This window comes from Asparagus officinalis, chromosome 1 (genome assembly GCF_001876935.1).
Source record: "Asparagus officinalis chromosome 1, Aspof.V1, whole genome shotgun sequence".
NCBI lineage: Eukaryota > Viridiplantae > Streptophyta > Magnoliopsida > Asparagales > Asparagaceae > Asparagus > Asparagus officinalis.
Genome location: NC_033794.1, coordinates 108,524,011 through 108,529,695, shown reverse-complemented (window position 1 = coordinate 108,529,695; position 5,685 = coordinate 108,524,011). Strand labels below are relative to the sequence as shown.

The window sequence follows — 5,685 nt, the reverse complement described above, 5'->3', positions numbered from 1 at the left end:
GTTTAGCTTGCGAGACAAGTATTCCATCCCAATAACAAACAAATATGGAGAAATGGGGTCACCTTGTCTTAAACCTCTAGCTCCTTGAAAGTAGCCATGAAGAACACCATTAATGGATACTGAAAACTTGGGAGTGGAGATGCATTCCATAATCCAGGAGATCATAATATCAGGGAATCCTAATCCTTTCAACATAGCACTTATAAAACCCCAATTAATGGTATCAAATGCTTTTCTAAGGTCAATATTCAGTACAGCTCTAGGGGAAATGTGCTTTCTACCATAGTGCTTGACTATTTCATGAACTAGAAGAATATAATTACTAGCTTTTCTAAGGTCAATATTTCTTGCAAGGAATGTTGACAACTCTATAATTAAAAAATATAATTACTAGCGTTCATGTTTACTTATTACATTGTTTTGATCTTGCCTTTATATTAAAACTCTGAACTTATGATAAAGGTTGAGAGTTAAAATATTATAGTCTAACATGTTCCTCCAAGTTGAGTGTTCTTTTAACGAATCGGTACTTAAATTCAAGCAATGATGTTAATTCTTTTTCAAAACTAACTTTAAATTCTTTACCGGTTGAAAGCTGGAGTCATGTAACGAAATTAGTTCTTTTTAAAATCCATTTTAAATTTACGATCAGTAAGAATTGAACTTGAGTTGCTCTGATACCATATCAAAGGACTTTTCTATTGCAACAGAACCTTGAAGTTGTGTTGAGGATTAGAGGATATAATGTTATAGTGTAATACATTAGTAATTTACTTTGTTCTATTCCATAGTAAATTGTGAGACTGAAACAAGTATTTATCATTCAATGCAAATCATAAATGTAACATAAATCAGCCATACAAAAACATTTTTAACATTAAACGCATAATGTGATTTTAATTTTCTTCTTTTATCAGTATGATATTGGATGAGGCATTTGCAACATACTATCATGGGTGGAGTGTCACCATCATCCTTTTGAGTGTACCTTCCATAAATTAAAGTTGTCTTCTATTTATTTTATTTTTCAATTTTATTAAATCCCTTTATTCTTCTTTCACACTAAATGTTGTTTGCTCTCACCCTTTACTTTGCTGCAGTATTTGAGAGTGGCCTCCTCCTCCTTCACAACTAGCTAGGGCTTTGCGCAAAATCTCAGAGAAATTTAAAAATATTTTCAAAGATCTTGAGGAACAGAACAAAAGAACTAACCAAGAGCTCAACGAGATCAAAATCCTTCCACATAGCAAAGAAAGGTATAGCTTCTCACTCCATTCTCATACTCAATAACCACAAATTGAATTCTTTTTGTGTTTGTGTGTGTGTGTGTGAGAGAGAGAGAGAGAGAGAGAGAGAGAGAGAGAGAGAGAGAAGTTTCTGATCTAGGACTTTTGCCTTTTAGACGCTTTTTTCTGCCTTTTTTTCCCCTTTGACTCTCTTTTTATGCATATGCTTCACCTTTTTGATGTATGTATTCAACTTATTTGAGAAAATCAAAGGGGGAAAAAATAACATGACAAGAGATGAACTGCAAGTTCAACTTCCTCAAGTGGTACTATTTCTGCAACTTGAGTCTGATGAAACCAAAGCTTTCTGTTTCTATGAAATCAAAGCTTCAACATATTTTTATTAATTTCTCGTATCCTAGTATAGTGTGTCTTTGTTGAAAATATGCATCCACAATCCTCATGACATCACTCATATCCTAGTATAGTGTGTCTTTGTTGAAATTCAGATCAATATATAAGGTACTGTATGATGGATCGATATTTATTTATCTCAAAAAAATGAGTACTAAGTTATGGCCATCTCCTACAAGTGTCTTCTACCTTTTCCCCCTCTTTGTATTTTGTTTTCCCTTTAAATTATAGAAAAAAAATTAGCTCTCATAATAACATCCACCATCAGCTACCGAAGCTCAAAATCCTAATACCGAAGTTGAAGATTAAGAGTGTTTTATTGAGCTCTTCAATAAGAACTGCAAGTTGTTATCTCACCTTTTGGCAGTGAGATTCTTGATGTATACACCTTTTACATTTTGGAAATGAATAAATTCTTCATTTACCAAAAAAAAATGACCCTGACCATAACCCTAGCACTGCACTTTGAAAGGGAAAAAAAATCACAATTAATCATCTTGCTCAACTCTTAATTAGATAATCAATAAACTAAAATGTACATTTTTTGAAGATATAAATTAACTAAAATGTACATAATAAAAATTTGGAAACTAAATTCTAGAAAATGTTCTTAAAGCATCATCACATATTTTCAAGAACTCAAACCCTAACCCTAGCACTGCCTTGTTCTTGATTTTTTACCAACATACGTTATATCCTACAAAATATGATTTGTGACCCTTTGCAAATTGCAATCACAGAATCAGTTCTAGAGCTGAAACGGCCAACCCTAGCATTCTCTTCCCTTATTTGCTACCAACATATATAAAGCAAAATCTACACAAGTATATAATTTGATATATAGTTTCAAGTCTAGCTAGAAGTTATAACCTCTCTGCTTTGTTCTTACAAGGAAAAAGAGCTAGATATCAACAATTAATGGCATCATCCACCTCCTCCACCAGGCTCGCCCCTGCGCCGCCTGCAAATTCCTTCGCCGCAAGTGCATGCCTGGCTGCATCTTCGCCCCCTACTTCCCTCCTGAGGAGCCTCAGAAGTTCGCCAGCGTCCACAAGATCTTCGGTGCGAGCAACGTGACAAAGCTCCTCAACGACCTCCTCCCCCATCAGCGTGAGGATGCCGTCAATTCTCTCGCCTATGAGGCCGAGGACGCCCTGTCTACGGCTGCGTCGGAGCCATCTCCGTCCTCCAGAGGCAGGTCCACCGTCTCCAGAAGGAGCTGGACGCCGCCAATGCCGACCTCTTCAGCGACCTCCTCAGATATGCTTATAGTGATATCCCAACTGGTCTGCCTCTAACTGGGCCTCCATCCATGGCCCAGTCCACTGTCGGGTTTGGGAGGAGAATCGGAGGTTACCCGATAAATTCGACTGCAATGGCTCCAATTTCTTACAGTCTTCAGTGGGCTCCGGCTAGAGATGGGGATCAGAGGGAAGGAGGGGAGAGCAGCAGCACTCTGTGAGATTTATTGATAAGCATATGCATGTTATCTCTAGCTAAATAATCACCTTAGTAGTAAGTAGTTGGTTAATTAGATATCATGACTAGGCTCCTATGCTGCAAATGTGCTAGTTTGATGAGGAATATCATGGGTATCAAGAATTAAGTTTGTTGTGCATCTGAGCACTTTAGTAGGGAATTAAGTGTTTTGTAATTATCATGCATGTTACCTCCATAATAACTATATCGGTAGCTAGCCTTCTTATGTGGAATGTGATTTGATTAGAGGTATCTAGCAAGCTATCATGGGTATCATGTGCAAGTTAGAAACCTAGAAATTTTGTTGGGGTTGGGATAAATTTATGTATATCTAACCAGGTTATCATGGGCATCATGTGCTTAATTAGTTTAGTATGAGAAAGCTAGCTACCATTGTTGTGCGAAGGTTGGCATAATTAATTAAGGTACTGATATATATAAGCATTAGTTGAAGTTGATGCAAACATGGTTAGTAGCATACATTCATATAAAGTTTTGTGCTTGTGTTTGTTAAGTTTAATGCAAGTTTAAATAACCATGTAGGGCTCTATATATTCTATTTGTCTCTGCCATTAATTTCTAGAGGAAACAAAAAATCATACTAGTTAAATGCTTAGATTAATTTTGCCTTTAATTGTGATTATTTTAGTATAACTCAGATGGTTGTCTCCTTCACTCCAACTGATGTATCATGCTTGCAAAGAATACTATTCTACTGCTTTTTGAATGTGCATGATTGGTCAAGAAGCACATCTCGAAAAGAAAAGAAACAAAAAGAAGGAATTGGAGACTAGTTAAGGGACAAGTTGTTTTAGATCTCTATTCTTTTTGTTTTGTTTTTCGTTAGTCTATTCTGACATTTATATAAAATACTACCATGGCCCTATATCATAAATAGTCTAAAGTAACATTTTTAGGAATTTATAAGTAATATTATAAGATCGAGACGACATATAAATGACACCTATCTTTTGATCGTTATATCTACATTAGTAATTAACATTACCCTTTAATAAAACTTGGACAAATGATACCTTATTTCTTTCTTTTTTTCTTTGCTAAATGAGAAATTTTTATTCATCATCAAAATTGGAAAAATGTTAGTACATCATGAATCTCATCATATGTATGAGATATCAAAACCTGTAACTAAAGCTCAAAAGAAACTGAGCTAAACAAGTATAAAACCAATCTAACAACAAACAAAGTGTTATACATTTTCCACTTATTACTGATAAGAGATGAAACCAGAGCTGTAACAACTCCCTTCCACGGGATCCTTCTATATCTACATTAGTAATTAAGATTTCCCTTTAATAAAACCTGGAAAAATGATACCTTATTTCTGTTTCAAACAAAAGCAAAACATAACAAATTGTTTTATTGAAATGAGCAGACTAATTAAGAAAATGATTACTGAGTTCACAGATCAGACCAATACATGGGTCTTATATTGTTGCATCATATAACATTATAACCATTATAAGCAAACACGCATGGACTCACTCCATATGTCTTTACTGCTGATAATGCACCTATTTTTAGAACAACAAAGTTTTATGCCTATATATATATATATATATTTCCTGCTTTGGATTAACTTTAACCCACATTTTTGTCTCCATATACAACTGCCAACATGTTTTCAACCTAAAAAAAGCCTTTTTAGTTCAGTTGAAAAGAGCCAACTCTTTTGAGATTAACCTCAGTAAAGATAACATTCTTTATGTGATTAACTGACCGTCCTTTGGAATTTACTAGTTTGCTTGCTTTTGTTTGTGATATCACGTAATGCTTTATTGACCACACATATCTCTCTCATATAAATGATTGGACAGATAACCCACTTGCTTTAATTTGTTGACCAACAACCACCACATAGGAGACCATTTACGGCTAGTTAAGTAGTTTCTACACACATTCTTTTATCCTGTGGTCTATAGTTAATAAAAGTAAATTTGACCTATGTATTGTCCCGACATCATTGTAAAAGAACACTAAAAATAATAGTTTAAGTATTTGTTTTAAAAATAAATAGTGTATTTAATCATTTTGAATAAAAATGTAACAAGTTACAATAAAATATAACAACTGTCACCGTATACCAAAACAATCAAAATATAGATAATTAGCTTTAAGATATATTAATTATTGGTTTTTTTTGGATTTAAAAGTAAGTTTGGAAGTGAGTAGGTTTAAGAGTAAATGAGGATAAAACTTAGAGATTATAGGCAAGAAAGTCTTTTGGAAAGTGAGCACGTTTAAAAACTCTCTTGGGGTAAAACTTTGGGTTTATAAAAAAAATTATCTACACGTACTGTTGTGCCACAGCATTAGTGGTAAATAGATAAAAAATAATAATGATTTAAGAATTTTATTAAAAAATATGCTATATACCTAACAACTTAGGCAAAAAATGCAGTAATGCATACCAACTTACAACGTACGCCTTCGGTTAAAATATGTACGTATACTTGATAAATTAGAACAAAAGTAAAGCAAATTAAGATAAAATATAATAACCACATTATATACAAAACTTATAAAAAATAAAATGAATTTAAAG

At 33.8% G+C, this 5,685-nt stretch overlaps 1 pseudogene; it reads left to right on the top strand.

Annotated features, from left to right (window-relative positions):
- On the top strand, window positions 218-3,365 carry LOC109839080 (annotated as a pseudogene).